Source organism: Protopterus annectens, chromosome 2.part2 (genome assembly GCF_019279795.1).
Source record: "Protopterus annectens isolate FY-2018-M chromosome 2.part2, PAN1.0, whole genome shotgun sequence".
NCBI classification, from domain to species: domain Eukaryota; kingdom Metazoa; phylum Chordata; order Ceratodontiformes; family Protopteridae; genus Protopterus; species Protopterus annectens.
In genome coordinates this window covers 448951822-448971940 of record NC_056730.1, presented here as the reverse complement: position 1 = coordinate 448971940, position 20119 = coordinate 448951822, and positions in this window count along the sequence as shown.

The following is a 20119-nucleotide window of genomic DNA, read 5'->3' as shown; positions in this document are numbered from 1 at the left end:
TCAATATCCCTAGAATTTCATAGCTCTTAAAAAGACCTACTGGAGATACTCCTCATTAAATACCCTATTCATGGGAGACTTTAACTACCCAACCCATCTATAGACTGGGAAACATACACTGCCTCATACTTGCAGGTGCAATGATTCCTGGACTTTATTAACACAAATCCCCCTGACCAGATAGTGCGCACACTGACCAAAGGTTGAAACATTCTGGACCTGGTACTCATCAATATGGAAGAACACTGCCCCCGGCCAGGTCACGTCCTCAGTGGTAAGTTCTGACTACAGAGCTGTCTCCTTCATAATAAAAATCAGCTTGGTAACCCCAGTAAACCCTGTAACAGTTATGAACTATTCCAAAGCAAACGACATCCTATTAAATGATGGTTTGTAAAAAATCTAATGCCTCTCTCAACAGCAACCTATGTGGAAATGTTCACAGAGACCCTGTACAGCCATGTAAATTGTTGTATAGAGACTGCTGTACCTACTAGAAGTAAGCGCAAAACAAACTCTAAAAACAAACCATGATGATGGAATCCTAACCTTAATAGTGTATATAATAAAGGATAGAAATCATGGCTAAAATCAGAAAGAATAACTTCAATAATAATAGGTGGTCTCTAATTAAACTAAACAGGAAACTAAGAGAACTAATTAAGTCCAACAAGGCCACTTATAAGGTAAAGATAACCTCACAGGCTAAAGACAACCCCAAGGCCTTCTACAACTATGTTCAAAACTTAAGGCAGCACACATCAAGTGTGTTGAACTGGTGGTCCGTGGTGCCACTTTTACTGAGCAGTGACACAACAAATTTGCCTGCTGAAAAATTCAGCTCAAACTTCAACCCTCACTTCCTCTGCCTCCCTCCATAAAATACATACTAGCATAAGCCTCCCCCAACTATTAACAGGGAGCAGGTCATGGCGACACTTGCTAAGGCCAAAAACACAGTGTCAAAGGGCCCTGACATTATCCTAGGATGCCTCCAAAATAGCTTAAAACACGACCTAGCAGGACCACTTGAGTCTCTTTTCAACTATAGCCCTGAAACAGGCTTTGTACTATGGGAATGGAGGACTGCAAAAGTTATCCCACTTCACAAGGGTGGATCATCAACTGATGCTGAAAACTACAGACCTAGTAGTCTGACTAGTCTAATGTGCAAAGCCATGGAAAAAATTATCATGGAAACGATCAACAAAGATATGCAAACTTCAGGCACTGGACCCAACCCAGCTTGTCTTTGTCAAGGGAAGGTCATGCCTACTAGACCTGATGAACTTCTTTGAGAAGGTCACCAAGGCAATGGATGAGGGGGTAATGGTACATACCACCTACTTGGACCTGGCTAAAGTGTTGGATACAATACCTCACTCAGGTATAGTTGACAACCTCACCAAACTGTACACAAACCCCAAGTAACTTTGCTGGATTGCCATCTGGCTCACAGTCAGGACCCAGGAAGTCAGAATTGGTGACATCACTTCCACTAAGATACCGGTCACCAGCGGGGTTCTTTAGGGCTCTGTGCAGGGACTGCTTTTATTTAGCATCTACTTCAAAGAGGTAAAGGCTAATAGGGCCTTTAGCCGACCAAGTTTACAGATGACTGCAAATAGGGAGCTATCAGAAATTCAGTTCATGGTACAAACATCTTACAAGAGGGTGTAATGCAAATGACTGGTGCCAAAGTCACAGATTAAAACTTAATGCCTAGAAATGCATTATAGTGCATTTCTGGAAAACTGTCACCCAGGCTAATTACTCCATTGATAAGATACCCCTAAGAGTTGATCCAGTCATCAAAGATCTGACAACATATGTAGACAGTAATCTGGCCTTTGACCAACATGTGGCCAAGGTAGTAAGAAAATCATTCTGTGTCACTCAACTTATAAGTTAGGGCATGGCATCCTGGTCCAAGGAAGTTATAGTGCCAATTTATTCATCTGTTATCAGACCCATCATTGACTATAATGGCCCCTTCAACATATACTTGACCAGACATATGCAACAGTTGGAACACCCACAATGGTTTCCAGGGTATTAACACTTTGTCCTATACGGATTGTCTTAAACCTCTGTTTCTACACTCTATCTCCTAGAGGTTATTAAGAGGTGATCTATGCCTGGCATACAAAGCATCTTCGGTTCCAGCTCTGATGGACCTTTTGCAGATCTGTAAAATAAACACCATCAGAACCACTAAATTCAAGGATTTAAATTGTGCTTCTGACATAATTAAAACATGTTGGTGAGACAGATATGTGTCTCAGAGGATCCCCATGCTGTGGAACAGGCTCCCCATCCACATGAAGCAAAGTCCATCCCTAACCTATTTAAGCATAAACTTGACCAATGGATGGGAAACTGAAAATTCACCCTGGGTCTGGCCCCAATGTCTCAGACAAACAGAAGCAAACAGTAATGTCCAAATTAACAGATATGCTCAGAATTAGTCCAAAATGATACAAAAATCACTGAACCCACAGACATTGCCAACATACTGGCAGACAGGTTCAGTGCAAACTTCACCCCCCTCTCCCCCCCTAAAGGAGAGATAACTATCCCAGCCGAGTGTAACCTTCCGGACATCTCAAATGCGCAGGTGAAAGCTGCTCTCTCTAAAGCTAAAAACACAGCATCAATGGGACCGGATGGTGTCCCCGGCTGTGTGCTACACGAGCTAAATGAGGAATTAAACCCGCACATAAGGCAGCTGTTTAATCTCAGCCTTACCACAGGATACGTGCCCAAGGAGTGGCGTACGGCAACTGTGGTCCCACTCCACAAAGGCGGTGCCTCTACGGACCCTGGTAATTACCGCCCCATAAGCTTAACAAGTCTAGTCTGCAAAGCTATGGAGAGGATCATAATGGAGCTCATAAACAAATATATAGGGGACTTGCAGACATTGGACCCGACCCAGTTTGGCTTTGTCAAGGGAAGATCATGCCTTTTGAACTTGGTTGACTTCTTCGAAACAGTCACCAAGGCCATTGATGAGGGAAAGGCAGTCCATACAGCCTACCTTGACCTTGCAAAGGCTTTCGACACAATACCCCACTCGGGTATTGTAGAAAAACTTACCAGCTTAAATGTAAACCCATATGTCACAAGATGGGTTGCAAACTGGCTTAAGGACAGAACCCACAGGGTTAGAGTTGCTGGCGCTGTGTCAGACTCCAAGCCGGACACAAGTGGTGTCCCACAGGGCTCGGTCCTTGGCCCCCTATTGTTTGGCATCTACTTCTCAGAAGTACAGGCCAACATGGGAGGACTCTGGCTGACAAAGTTTGCAGACGACTGCAAACTGGGCGCCATAGTGGAAAGTGCATCGGACACGGATATCCTTCAGAAGGGACTCACGGAAACAGATAGCTGGTGCCAGAGCCATGGCCTGAAGTTAAACGCCAAAAAATGTATAGTCATACCCTTCTGGAAAAACAAGGTAACCCCAAGCTACCATATAGGTGGCAATCCACTAAGCACAGAAGAGGTTATCAGGGACCTGGGGACCCAGGTTGACAGTGGCCTTTCTTTGACACTCACATTGCTAAAGTGGTTAGAAAGACCTTCTACATTGCCCACCTGATCATGAAGGGATTCACATCCAGATCTAGTGAGGTCATTGTTCCCTGTACTCTTCACTTATCAGACCAATGATCGAGTACAATGCCCCATTCGGGATGTATCTCACCCGACATCTGCAGCAATTGGAGAGACCCCAAAAGTTCCTCACCAAAAGGATAAAGGACTCCAAAATCTGTCATATGCTGCCAGATTGAAGAAACTCCAGCTCTATTCAGTCGCATACCGTCTGCTCAGAGGTGACATGTGCCTGACATACAAGGCCATGTCCAACCCGGAATTAATGGACATGCTCCACCTCAAAAATCCAAATCCACCAAAACCACTAGAGCAAGCAACTTAAACCTTAGCACGGATATAAATAGGACGTGCTGGAGGGATAGATTTATCACTCAGAGACTCCCTATGCTGTGGAATAAAATCCCGGTCCATGTGAGGCAGAGCACCTCGCTGACTCTGTTCAAGAGAAATCTAGACCTGTGGATGGGAGATCGTAGGTTTACCCCAGGAATCATCTCTGTGTCACTGCTGGACAGAGGCACAACAAACTAATGGGCACAGTATTTTTTCATATAAGGGGTGGCGTAAGCCACAATAATTTGGGCTAGGCTTATAAATGCCTTAGGGCAGATAGCCTAGTATAAACCTATGAACCTATGAACCTATAATAGGGAGGCGGTACACTCTGGCTAGGCTTATAAATGCCCTAGGGCAGATAGCCTAGTATCTACCTATGAACCTATGAACCTATGAACATAACCCAGAAATAAACTCAAGAAACTTCTTAAATAACATACCCACTTCTAATAAACACTACTGATAAATAAGGATACAAATGGGTTGGGTTTATGGCTAAACTTATAAAGGCCCAGGTGGTTATTAGCCTGGTATATACCTATGAATCTATGAAATCTATATTTCTGCCCCTTTAGATCTCTAATTTATACTAGGGACTTGTAGCCATCAACATTTGCATGTTGTTTGCTTTGGGGAAATAATACATGGTATGGCACAACACCTTAAAAGATTGTACCTCTGAGTCATGACCATACTGGAATGCATATCTGTAATTAACCTTCTGTGCATTGGTTTAGATTTTACTTTGGCAGAATTATCTAGCAACAAATTAACCTTTATAACTACATGATCACTGCACATCAATGGTGATAAAATGACTTGAAGTAACAGTAGTTGTTTTAAGAACGCAAACAATGTCTATTATGTCCAATACCCGGTAGGGTTTTTTACAATATGAAGCAATTGTTGTTCCTGAATACACGTGAATAATTTCCTTACTAACATTGTTATCTATTTTTATTTTATTTTACATTTGTTTACCAGGGAGGTCCGACTGGACAGAGCTGTCCGTTTTCAGCGGTGGCCCTGGGAGAAAAGCTCCAGAACAATTGCTAACATACTATACATAAGATATTTACACATTCAGTTATAAAACTATAGCAGACAATAACATATGATTGCATAAGATATTTACATAAGCATAGAGTTTTTGACATACAATTAAAAGTATAGCAGGTGGTAACATATGATTGTTGTTCATACAGTATGTTTAGCAGAGATAATCTTGAAGATGTACTGAAGATACGACAAGAAAGGAAAACTAAAAAAGGAGTAGAGTATAGACAAGTTCATATGAGGTGCATTGCCATTTTAAGAGAAAACTTTTCAACTTAGTCTAGGGGAGAGTTAGTGGGTATAGATGGGACAGTGGGGAGTAGGTGGCAGTGAGTTAGTAAGTAATGTGTGATAACATATAATGCATCTGTGGGAGTTGTAAAGAGGAGGCTGGATAGTGGGTAGGGGAAAGGAGTTAGAATATGTCAGCCAGGTGCTAGGCAGTTACATGTAATGTGTGATAATATATAGTGCATCTCTGGGAGTTTTAAAGAGGTTGGATAGTGGGTAGGGGAAAGGAGTTAGAATATGTCAGCCAGGTGCTAGGCAGCTGCTTGTCCAGGAGTTGTTTAGGTGGGAAATAAGCTGTTTTTTGAAGATAGTTTTGTTAGGTTGCACCCTTATTTGTAGTGGTAGGGAGTTCAAAGGCTTGGCAATGTTGCTAGAATACAGGAATCACCAGAACTGTAATGTCTTTTGGAGATTGCGATTAGTGCCTTGTTAGTGTATCTAAGTTCTCAGTTACTGGAGTAGAGGGTGATCAGGTCTTGTAAGGCTGGAGTTTTGACAGGTTGGTACAGTATTTGGTGAGCTAGAATAAGTTGATTTAGAGCTAAGGTGTTAGGGAGTTCAAGCCAGGAAACCTGTTTTAAGGCCTGACAGTGGTTGGTGTGGTAGGAGGAGTTTGTGGTGAATTGTGCTATTTTGTTGTAGCATACTGATAGCTTGTTTAAATCACTCTTGTTTAGATTCATTAAGACAGGAGAAGCATATAGTAAGATATAATTGAATGGGAAGAGCATGAAAACTCTGAAGGGAGACTGGTAACTGAAGTAGTTTAAGCAAAAGGATACAGATACAATGCTTTAGAGGATTTCAGATTTATTAAAATGAATGATACACAATAATTAGAAAGATTTTGGGGAGAAGAATTCAAATGATAACTTGGTAACAGTTTCTGATGAACAATCATAAAGGGGGTCCTAGCACAGGCTCTGTAAACTACAGACCAATCAGCTTAACTAGATTAGTTTGAAAAGGCCTGGTATGCAAAACACCTGACTCCATTAGCTGTCAAACCACCATACAGCTAGATCTTCACCACTTGCTTCTCTCAAGAAGTGGTTATGTCTACATAACTTACTAAACTTCTTTGAGAATGTCACAGAGGTAGTGGATAGTAAACATTTGGTCCACATAGCCTATCTGGATTTGGCCAAGATATTTATACCACCCCCATGCTGGTACTGTAAACAAGTTAAAAGACCTAAATGTAAACCTTTACCTGGTATGGCACACAGCAAACTGACTGAAAGGCAGAACACACATCGTTAAGGTGCATATGCCATCTCAGAAAACAATAAATCAACAAGAGGGGTACCTTACAGATGTACTGGGTCCTCTTCCTTATTGATATATAATTCTTTGACCTTCAACCTCTGATCCCAGAGGTATGGCTAACTAGTTTATGGTGAGTATAAGCTAGATATTGTTGGTGCTCATTCATTGCTTGATACAGACTCTACAACAAGAACTAATCCTTACAAATCAATGGTATACTGAAAAAAGGCTAACATTAAATGCAATAAATGAAGCATTATCACATCTGATAAACTGTTCTTATATACAGCCTACAATATAGCCAATGCCTACTCCATACTGACACAGTACCCAGGAATCTTGGCAACTTAGTTGACATCTCCCCCTCCTTTGACCACCATAAAGCATCATGATCAGGAAAACCTTCTATCTAGGACAACTGATATTTAAACACATCTCTTCCAGGTAAAAAAAAAATGTCATCCAGCTATTCACAGCTCTAATTATGCCATTTATATAGAAAAATGTCCTATAAATATAGTACACAACTGAAAAGACTGAAGATGTTCCTAACTAAAAAGATTACTTGCCTAAATACCCTTGGTTACTAAGGCAAATTTGAAGTCCTTTTCCTATACTCAGTTTCGCTAAGGCTTTTATGTGATCTGCGTCTTGCATTCAATGCCATTAGAGACCCAACTCTCCCTGATGGCTTGCATCTATGCAAGGTAAACAGCTTTGCAAATACTTGAGACCAACATATAAATAAAGCATGCCTGAGAGACAGATGTATCTTCTTCTTCTCTTTGGCTGTTCCCGTTAGGGGTCGCCACATGCAGATCATCTGTTTCCATTTCTTCTTGTCCTCTGCATCTTGTTCTGTCACACCAACCACCTGCATGTCCTCTCTCACCACATCTATAAACCTAATCTTCGGCCTTCCTCCTTTCCTTTTACTTGGCAGCTCCATCCTTAGCATCCTTTTCCCAATATACTCAGCATCCCTCCTCAGCACATGTCCAAACCAATGCAATCTCGCCTCTCTGGCTTTGTCTCCAAACCGTCCAACCTGAGCTGAACCTCTAATATACTGATTCCTAATCCTGTCCCTCCTCGTCATACCCAGTGCAAATTTTAAAATGTTTAATACTGACACGTCCAGCTCTGACTCTTGCCTTTTTGTCAATGCCACCGTCTCCAACCCATATAACATAGCTGGTCTCACTACCCTCTTGTAGACCTTCCCTTTCACTCTTACTGGTACCCGTCTGTCAGAAATCACTCCTGACACTCTTCTCCACCCACTCCATCCTGCCTGTACTCTCTTCTTCACCTCTCTTCCACACTCACTGTTACTCTGAACTGTTGATACCAAGTACTTAAAGTCATCCACCTTCGCCAACTCTACTCCCTGCATCCTCACCATTCCTGTATCTACCCTCTCAGTCACACATATATTCTTAGTCCTGCTGACCTTCATTCCTTTCCTCTCTAGAGCATATTTCCACTTCTCCAGGGTCTCCTCAACCTGGCCCCTACTCTCACTACAGATCACAATGTCATCTGCAAACATAATAGTCCTCGGGTCCTCCTGTCTGATCTTGTCTGTCAACCTGTCCATCACCATTGCAAATAAGAAAGGGCTCAGAGCTGATCCTTGATGTAATCCCACCTCCACCTTAAATGCATTCATCACTCCCACCGCAGACATCACCACTGTCACACTACCTTTGTACATATCCTGTACCACTTTTACATACTTCTCTGCCACTCCTGACTTCCTCATACAATACCACAACTCCTTTCTAGGCACCCTGTTATATGCTTTCTCTAAGTCGACAAAGACACAATGTAACGCTTTCTGACCTTCTCTATATTTCTCAATCAACACTCAGAACAAACATTGCATCTGTAGTGCTCTTTCCCACCATGAAACCATACTGTTGATCACTAATCATCACCTCCCTTCTTAACCTAGCTTCTACTACTCTTTCCCATAACTTCAAGCTGTGACTGATCAATTTTATCCCTCTGTAGTTACTAAAGCTCTGCACATCACCCTTATTCTTAAAGATAGGTATCAAAACACTTTTTCTCCACTCCTCAGGCATCCTCTGACTTTCCAAGATTTCATTAAACAATCTGGTTAAAAATTCCACTGCCATTTCTCCTAAGCATCTCCATGCTTCCATTGGTATGTCATCTGCACCAACAGCCTTTCCATTCTTCATTCTCTTCATAGCTGTCCGTACTTCCTCCTTGCTAATCTGTTTCACTTCCCAATTTACTATCCCCACATCATCCAACCTTCTCTCTCTCTCATTCTCTTCATTCATCAGCCTCTCAAAGTACTCTTTCCATCTGCTCAACACACTCTCCTTGCTTGTGAGTATGTTTCTCTCACTATCCTTTATCACCCTTACCTGCTGCACATCTTTCCCAGCTCGGTCCCTCTGTCTAGCCGATTGGTATAGGTCCTTTTCCCCCTCTTTAGTGTCCAACCTTTCATATAACTCTCCATATGCCTTATCCTTAGCCTTCGCCACCTCTGTCTTTGCCATGCACCTCATCTCCTTATACTCCTGCCTACTTTCTTCTTTTCTTTGACAATCCCACTTCTTCTTCACCAGCCTCTTCCTCAGTATACTCTTCTCCACTTAAAACAGATCTATCATGCAATGTTTACCCCATCTCTGCACCAAATTGCCCTTACATGTAAAACTCTGTGACACCTGTGCATCCTTCCAGATGAACCTTGATGACAGGATGGGCATCTTAAAATCCACTCTGGCCTTATCTACTTTGGCCTTCTAGAAGGGGGAACGTGCATTACAAGGGTGGGCATTAGCAAGGCACAAACGATTTCTTGACTTATTTGACTTGTACTTCCAATGTTCCTATAGTGACAGGAGTGTACACAGGTTAGGGCACAAAAAAGTGTTCATCTTCTGCTTGAGTAATAGTGAGTCCACAGGTTAATATAGTAAGTAGGAGGGATTATCTAGAAGTACTACCTCTCTGTGAGCAGTGGGCAAATTATTCCACTTCCTCCACTTAAAACATGTTTTTTTGACAAATGCTCATTTCACATCTTCTGATCTCTGATTTATGTAGTCACAATGAAATGTTCCCAGTTTTTTAAGAGGCCTACTAGAAATGTTTAAAAAGACCAACTTGTTAAGAAAGGGAATTGGTAGCTGCAATTTTTAATTGAGAATGGAAAGTCTAAGACTAAAGAGAGAAGTATGATTCAAATGTTTTTGTTTTCAGGTAAAACTACTTTACAGGTAGCTCTGGGAGAAGGACTAGGGCAAAAAATAGGCTGTTGGAAGTTTAAAGGGTAGTGAAAAGGTTAGAATTGTTACATGCAAGGTTTTCATGAGGAGCTGCAAAATGAATTAAGATGAAAAGCAAAAAGGAGGGCATAAGAAATTTTTCTAGTGGCAAAAATTGAAAGGCAATTAGTAAGAAAAAAGAAGTGATTAAGGAAAGAAATATGGAATACAAAAGAACTATGCAGACAGGAAAGAATGTCACAGTGAATGTTATTTTTTTTTTTTTTGAAGGGGTGAGGGTGGTAGGTATATTAAGAAAAAGTTCATTAACATGCTGAAAAAAAGGCTTCCCTATACTTCTCTTGCCTCAACTCCCAAAGGATTCTGTCCATGAGGCAAAACTCACTAATTTCAGTTTTCAATAGAAATTCACTGCTACTGTAGTCTCTATGTGTGCACTGGAGGTAACCCCTTCAATTTTGAGAGATTTCTCCTTTATTCGTGTTTTGCTACTGTGGAGTTGGTTAATATAGGTAGATAGGTAGATAGATAGACAGATATAGATAGATATCGATAAGTTTTGGCATGTGAGGAAGATTTCCCTCCAAAATGGGTGAGCAATGGAAATTAGACCTCTGATAAAAGACACTTACTTTTGAGTTTCTTCAGCAAGCTTGGTGAACTGAGTCCTCAGTGAGTTAAACCTTGTGGATTTGTAGGTGAATCCCGAAAAAAAAAAAAGAGAGGGTATAAAGGAATGAAGGAGATATTAATACAGAGGAAATAATAAAGTGGATGACAACATGAAAAAGAAAACAGTCTAGGACATAAATGGATCCATTACAAATTGTGTCACCACTTTGGAAGAGAGGTCTTGATCCTGAATGCTAAACTGGAAAACTGGGTTCATCTATTTGAAACTAGTAGACCTGAGAACTTGAAGGTCCTGATTATGGGGTTAAATTGAACATTAGACTACAGGTTTGACCATCACTGAAGGGTCACAGAAGAACTCTATTTTGCCATTTTGGAAGTACTAAAGCTAAAGGAACTTGACTTCTGTTTCTCAAAGATGCTGTAGCAGTAGGGTTGCATCTCCATCAGGAAAGATGGAATGGTGGTAACGTGAAAAAAATCTATTTTTTCACCATGACTTGTCCCTTGCTTCCAAGTGAATCCAGGCTGTGGCCAGCTGGGATCAGGAAACTGCATGGGGTGTGTGGCCAAGATGTCAGAGTGAGTGCAGCAGTTTTTTGTTGCTCTGTCTAAAAGTTTTTATTTCTGACAGGATTTATTTGGAATTTTTTGAAGTACATTGGGAAAAACTACCTATAAATATTCTCTTTATCACTGTGGATTACTTGAGTAAGAAAAGCAACAAGTTTTAGTGATTTTTCTCACAAAATTCCTGTCAGAATATTAGCAGCTGTATACAGATACTTCAAATATGACTCATTCAAAGTCATCAGCTCAAGAAAGCTCTATGAAAAAAGAACTGCAGACCATAATTAGAAGTATACAGGACCTTTCTACTAAAATGGACAATTTAGAAAACATCATGGAAAATATGAAAAAAGAGAGTAAAAAGCAAATTCGAGATTTAAAGGAAATTATTTCAAAGCACTCAGATCAAATAACCAACATAGAAAAAACTCTAAATGACATAGATGGAAGACAGATAGAGAATGACAGTCAAATAAATTTCCTATTGAAGCAAAACAACTTATTAATTGAAAAAGTGGAAGATTTGGAGTCAAGGTCAAGGAGGAACAACATTAGAATTTATGGAGTTCCTGAAAAGACAGAGGGAAATAATATGATTCTTTTCCTGAATAATTGGTTACCTAAAGTACTAAATCTTCTGGAGTCACTTTCTTACGGAATTGAAAGGGTTCATAGGTCTTTATCAAATCCTTCTGTATCAAAACATTCAACTTCAGCAAGATCCATCATAGTTAAGTTTTTTGTCAACACAGGATAAAGATCTCGTCTTAAAAACTGCCTGGATGAAGAGCCCCATTCAAGAAAATGGAAGAGTTATTAGATTTGATAATGATTATACATCTATGACAATAGCAAAGAGAAAAGCATGTATTCCCCTCATTAAAGATCTTAAGAAAGCTGAAATAAAAGATCAAATACTCTTCCCTGCTATATTAAAAGTCACACTTCCAGATGGTCAGAAAATCTTTAATAATATTGAAGAAGCAACAGAATTTGTCAAAAAACATAACTTACTGGACAAAACTGAAGATATGAGACTTTTTACTCCAAGTCTAAAGAGGCAAGCTACTAATGGCAAAATAACAGCAAATGATAAGTCCACAAAAAAACTTAAAGGGAAGTAAAGCGGAAGTTTCTAACTTCCAGCAGTTATTCTCCTTTGTGAATAGGACAAATAGTGCAAAATATGAGGTAAGATTTTAAAATAAATATTTACAACTATATATAACTAACTCCTTTTCCTCCTTTTATAGTAATTACTCTTATTATTACATAAGTAATTACTTTATGCCATTCCTCCTTCCTTTACTATGAGGTTTTATCCCCTATACAGAGTATAACATAAATAAAAACAAATGGTTTATAAGCACATAAGATCTTGTCATAATCTTACAAGATCGTGATTCAATGTTTATTTTAAATTAGTGGTGTGCTGAGTGCCGTTAGAATAGTATTAAGCTTCCGTTTAGAAATAGTTTGTGTCTTTGTTCTGTAACCTCAATGCATTAAATAGAGCTGCAGTAGCTTTAAATGCTGGAACGGGGACTGCGGACACCTACACAGTCTGTCAGGAAGCTTTATGGGTTTTAGATTGATTAAATGGAGAGCATTGTGTGTTTTCTTCTATTTTCTTTGTATTTAGTAAATTAATTATGAGAGATGTTTTGGGGAGAGAGAGCGCCTTCTAGCAAAGTGCGGTGTGTGATTTTAAGGGAAAAAATTAATAGCCGCATAGTACTGCCCTGTTTAACCTGTTTTTTTCTATTTTACATGCTTTTTTGCAACCCACAAGTGCACGAAAGCTAGGAAAGCCAAAAATAACTGAAAACGTTATACTTAGCTCATGTATGCAGTTCACATTTGAATATAAAGCTTCAAGAGAACTAAATCACAAGCTATTCATTGCTCCATGGTTTTGAGACTGGCATTCTTTGAAAGAACTTCTAGTGATGACGTAACTGTTCTCTGAGCTCCGGTCGCACATAAGAAACAACTGTTTCATAAGAAACAACTGCGACAGATGATAAGGACGTAGCAAGGACGATTTTGCTGCTGAGACATTTAAAATGCTCTTCAAAGTAGTTCTTTGACTGTAAGTTTATAATTTCCTAACAAAATGAATGCTTATTAGTTGTTCTTGATGCCAGAGACTAGAATTAACAATATATATATATATATATATATATACTGGAAACTGTTGTAGTTGCAGTTTAATTCAATATTCTAAGCATAACTACCACTCATTGCTTCTTTGCATTGTTTTGAATTGTTTGTTCTCTAAACTTATTAATAGTGTGATGTACATGTTTTAGTTATAAGGTGAACACTGATTAATTATATGTAGATATAAAATAACTTGCAAACTAAGAGTAAAATTGCACATGAAGAGAAAATTAACATTTCTCTATACACAACACAGATACTTTAGTTATAATGCAGCTTCACTAGATATTTAATGTAAGGTAAAAGTAGCTGACTGAAGAGAAGGTTGGAAAAAATTTTACAACAACTGTATGGGTTTATACTGTGTACACATGACAATTATTATAGCTAGGTTATAAATGTATCCTGTACCCATTATTGGTATAACTGCTATAGGTTTATTCCATGTACACATGTTGATTATGGCAAGGTTAGGAATATGCCCTGTACCCATTGTTGGTATGACTGGTATGAGTTTATACCCTATACACATGATGATTATAGTTAGGTTAGGAATTATCCCTGTACCCATTATTACAATAACTGGTATTGATTTATACTGTGTACATGATGATTATTATAACTAGGTTATAAATGTCCCCTTTACCCATTATTGGTATAACTGCTATGGGTTTCTTCCATGTACACATGATGATTATAGCAAGGTTAGGAACGTGCCCTGTACCCATTATTGGTAAAAGTGCTGTGGGTTTATATCCCGTACACATCATGATTATACCTAGGTTAGGAATGAGCCCTGTACCCATTATTACAATAAGTGGCATGGGTTTATACTGTGTACACATGCTGATTATTATAAACAGGTTATAAATGTACCCTGTACTTGTTGTTGATATAACTGATACAGGTTTATACTCCGTACATATGATGATTATAGCTAGGTTAGGAAAGTACCCTGTAACCGTTGTGACAATAACTGGTATGGGTTTGTAAGAAACATTGAAATAGTGCATTCCTTTATAAGTCACAGATAGTTTTTTTTTAAAAAAAGGGCAGGTGTAATATTGTCACGTGTTAATAAGCTGAGGTAAATACAGCTATCTGACATATAAACATCTAAAAGTTTTAACTAAAAGAAACTGTAAAGAGAACATTACTGATATTCCTCCATAAGTTACTTATGGGGAACCATACTTGGAAGTCCCTTCATGCATGTGTTATATATTTTATCCACAAGAATCCTAGTTTAAGCATATCTCTTTTCATGTGAGCACTGGTATATTAAGAATATTATTTGGATAATAGGAAATTGCTTATTATTTTCATGGATAATTTGCATCCAGGCATCCCTAAAGTATAGAAGGATACGGTAAAGTAAATTGATTGCATAGTTCACATAGTACTAAATAATTGATTTTAAGCAAGTATAGAATATAATAGTAAGTGTTGAATGAACAAAACAAAAGATGTTTAAGGAATGACACATATCTAATTACATTACAAGCAGCAAATACATGTACTATCTGATCATTATACTAAGGATGTCATCATATAATTAATAACTAACATAAGCAATGCTGATCTGTGCTTTTGCTAATTGCAGTGATATTGATAACAGTGAGGACTTGAATGAATACACTTCTGAAATATCAATGTTAGAAAGTTGTATAAATTACTTATTAATAGAACAAAAGGGGATGAATGAGATGGAGAAGAGTGTTTAAATAAAGTAAGTTTATCACATTAAATAAACTTAAAACACACATAATAGTTTAATAGCATAAATTTCAAAATATTGGTCATATTTTGCTTAGATCATACACATATAGCCCATAAACAAAATGTATAGAAGGAATAGTTGAAAGGGGAATGGGTGATAGAAGAAGAATGGAGAAGGTTTTCATGCCTTAAATATATAAATATATATTTAATACGTGGTGTCATTTCAAATCATATACTTATACTGGATGTACACTCTTTATTCACAGATTAATCCATACTAGGAAAATAATATCTTTTTCATCTTAATGAAAGATTCTGATCCCTTATATTGTTTTTGAAGTTAAGCCTACATATGTTGGTTTATGAGAACATAATCCTGTTACTTTAACATAGAGATGTTTGTCAAACATGAACATTTATTGCATGACTATTTTTATTTGTAATTCATAAAATACTTAATATTTCATCATATATCTTGAGATGTTTTTTACGCTTTAATAACTAAACATAATGCTACATAATATTGAATAAGTCTAACTGTATACCTAATTATAAGAGGGCAGAAGTAGCAATATAGAGGTTGATTGGTTGTAGGACTGTTAGTGGCGGTGGCTAAGATGATGTTTTCATCAAGCCAGGAAATTAGGTTTCCATGTTTAGTTTTGTATATAGTTATATCTGTTATGTTTTTTTTATTAATTTTTATCTACTTGCTCATAACTAAATTCAGTAGATATATCTGTATCACTCTAAATGTTCTCTTATAAATGTATGTCTTTAAATGTCAATGGCCTTAATAACCCTATCAAAAGAGAGAGTATAGCTAGATATTTGAAACTGAATAAAGTAGATATAGGTTTTTTACAGGAAACACATATTGTTGGCAGGGATATAGATAAATTATCTTTTAATGGTTATATGGTCCTTGTAGAATCCCACTACCAAACCAAGAGAAGAGGCACGATGATACTATGGAGAAAAACATTATCAATGCCTAAAGTCATCGATACTTACTCAGACAAGAATGGCATGTTATGCCTGGCAGTTCTGGAGATAAACAAAAGATATGTAACTCTTGTAAATTCTTACTGGATACCTGGTTTTGGAGCAGTTACAGCAAAAAAATCATATAGAGGTAATAATTTCTAAATCCAAATGAGAAATAATACACGCAGGAGATTTCAATTGCCTTCTCACTGAAAAAGACACTACTAAGAATGATACATTTAGAATTTCCCATGCAGCCAAAAAGTTAAAGAATTTTATTAATGTATTATGTCTTAGGGATATATATGATTTAAAAGAAATACACTCGTTAGAGTACACCCATTATTCATATAGGTATGGTACACAAACAATAATTGATAAAGTATTAGTTACTAACAATATATTTTCTAAGGTCCAAGAAGTGCTAAGTAGTTCATGCCCATTATCAGATCATAATGCCTTATTTTTTAAGGTTAATATCATGCCTAAAGACTTAATAATGTGGCAAAGATTACCTGTCTACATTACTACACCTAATGGTTTTAAAGAGTGGCTTCTTGGTGAAATAAAATTATTTTTAGACATCAATAATAATAATGAAACTTCAAAGGTTATACTTTGGGATTCACTAAAATCTTATTTATATGGTAAGATCAAAAATTGGTATCTAAACAAAAGAAAACAATGGGAAAATGAATTCATACAATTACAATTAAAAATAGACAGAATAAGGAAACGTTTAAACAGCAAAAACATAAAAACTAATTCTGAACTTAAAACATTAAATACTAGATATGCAGAAATTGTAAATCATAAAGTGGCAGTAAATCTAGAAACATTCAAAATTCAATCCTATTCAGTGAACCCCAAAAATGTACATAGGTTGGCAGTTAAAGCAAACAATTTAGCTAGACTTAGTCATAGAAAAGAAATTACTGATAATACAGGAGTTAAAACAAGACATGTAACTGAACATAAAGAAATTCTGGAGGTCTTCAGATTGTATTATGAGAAGTTAAATAATACAAATAGTGACTCTGTAAACAATATGCTTAAGTGTAATTTTTTGAATGATAATATCAACAGAAGAGTAACAAAGGAACAAAATGCTAATTTGCTCAAACCAATAACATTAAAAGAAATTAAAGAATGCATTTGAAATCTTAAAAACAATAAGGCACCTGGATTAGATGGGATTATAGGAGAAATATATAAGTTGCTTCCAGAGGACACCTTAGAGGCAGCTTTTGAAGAATTTAGGAAAAATAAAAATATATTTCCTTCATGGAAGTATGCTATAATATCTCCCATTCTAAAGGAAAATAAAGACCCTAAATTAGTATGATCATATCAACCTATATCTCTGCTAAATGTAGATTATAAAATGTTTACCTCTATGCTTACTAAAAGATTGAATCAATTAATCCCCAAAATAATAGCAGATGATCAAACAGGTTTTATTCTGAATAGGAAGGTTCAGGACAATGTCATCAGACTTTTATCCTTAATAGATGTTGCAAATAAAAAGAAAAAATAACTATCAATTATTAGTTTAGATATAGAGAAGGCATTTGATTCTTTATCTTGGACATACCTATTTAAAGTCTTGGAAACATTCAATTTCTCCACAGATTTCATAGAACTAATAAATAGCTTATATAAAAAAAACTCTTTGTCATATACTAAAATTGGGGCTTTTTTATCTAATAAAATTCAAGTACTAAAAGGAACTAAGCAAGGTTGTCCTTTGTCACCTTTGTTATTTGCATTGTAAGTAGAACCATTTGCAAATTACGTAAGAAATAATAACAGCATAAATAGCTTTATTGTTAATTCAAATTATGCTTCTAAAATACAATTATTTGCTGACAATATAATATTAACCATAGGAAATATAGATTCCTCAATAACACATATCACAGCAGCTATAGGGCATTTTGAGAAATTTTCAGGTTTAAAATTTAACAGCAATAAATCTGAAACATTATTAGTAAATAAAAAAGTAAGTTCTGAATGGAGAAAACAGTAATTTTAGTTGGGGAAATGACACAAGTATCTAGGTGTGTATATAAAACCTAATTGGAAAGAAATCATACAAATCAATTATAGAAATTTATTAGGTATAATCAAAGAATATATAAACAAATGGAATACAATGTTCTTTACTTTTGAAGAAAAGCTAACATTAATAAAAATGTGTATTCTCCCAAAAATGTTGTTCCTTATTCAAACCATAATTATTTGCCCTCCAAAAAAATGATAAAACAGCTCAATTCACTTCTAATTAAGTTTTTATGGATCGCACAAAAACCAAGAATAAAGTATGATTGGCACAATAGAGATTGGGAAAAAGGTGGAATTGCATTCCCAAACTTAGGACTATATCCTGAATCAGTCATAATTCATATCATAAGCAATTGGTTAAGTAACAAATATACTTCAAGCTGGAAAAATTTACACATGAATATTCTACTATCTAATGCTGATGAAGCAATAAACAATGACATTTTTACTGAAAATAACAACATTTTTTTAGCAGTGAAGGACTCAATATATAAAGAAAATAAACATGAGAGGCTACCACATTGTATTAGCTATATACTAAACAATTTTAGGAAAATTATAAACAGAAACTGCATAACAACACATTTCCCAATAGCACTCACGAAGAATTGTCTAGACTCTTTTAATATGAATAAAATAATGGAAATGAAAGGCAATGGACTAAATTACTGGCACCAGTTCCGAAGTACAAATAATATTCATGACACTACAAGCCTTTTAGCAAGATATAACACAAATCAAGATAATTGGTTAAATATTCAAATTTTCAGGGAACATCTAATAAAGGAATTTAAAACGAGCCAAGTGACTAATAATTTATTACAGGCTAAAACAATCTTTCTTTTATGTGAATTAAATTCATCACAATTTAACATGGGTTTCTCTTTATTTATGATTTACAAGACATTAAGAGCTGACTTAAAACAACCTGAAGACTCTTTGTGGCGTTATATAGAAAGTATGAACAGATTTAATTTTTCTGAAAATGATAAATTATTAACACTCAGGTCAATCAATCATACAACATCATCTCCATACTGGAAAATATGTACATGGAAATGTTTACACAGGAGTTCCTTTACTCCACAGAAAATTGCTATAATATCAAATAAAACTAGTCCCAATTGTTGGAGATGTGATGAGAGTCTCTGTGCTGATTGGGTACACATGTTTCTTGAATGCAGAATGATTGTCCCATTTTGGCAGAAATTTAGAGATTTTATGAAGGCATTGTGGACTGACAAGTGTATAATAACAGATACACTTTTGTTATTTAATGCTCCAATATCAGATTGTATACCAAAGCCACAAGTGCATCTTCTCTGGTCTCTTTTGGCAATAGCAAGAAACATTATCACTTCAAACTGGAAAACCAAAATAAATGTATCCTTTGCTGAATTTATATTATTGGCCAAAACAGTATGTAATAGAGAACTTTTAACTCTTGCCTTTAGAATGACAAGAATGACACACAGAAAGTTATCCTGGATGAAACTAAAAAAGTTATTAGATAAAATGTAATGATTTCAAACAGAATAGACTAATGTTATGAGTATTTTTTTTGTATATAGTTTTTAATATTTAGTGTTATGTTTATGTATAATTATTTGCATGGTAAAAGAAGTTCATGATTTATGAGAATTAATAAAAAGAAAGTTTTAGAAGGAAACTGCATGGATAAATAGAACAATGGGGGAGGATAAGCTGGTTAGAGGGGGGAAAGCAGAAAACATACTATTGATCTCTCTGTTTATATATAGAATAGAATAGAATAGATAGATAGATAGATAGATAGATAGATAGATAGATAGATAGATAGACAGTGTGTGTGTGTGTGTGTGTGTGTGTGTGTGTGTGTGTGTGTGTGTGTGTGTTTGTGTGTGTGTACATGTGTGCTTGCATGTGTGTGTGTATAAGCAATGTTGGAACTAAAAAACTGTTAGTACTCACTCACTGAACATCAACTCAAACATCACTAAATTCAAGCAATGAAAAAGCCAAAACTCAGCCAAATGCAATGCTTTCCTTTTGCAATCCATTTCCTAATTACAAATAAAAAATAAAAAAATAACAACACCACAAGACCAGATATGTGTGAATAGCTGTGTTGCAGAAAAACTTTTTTTTTCTTT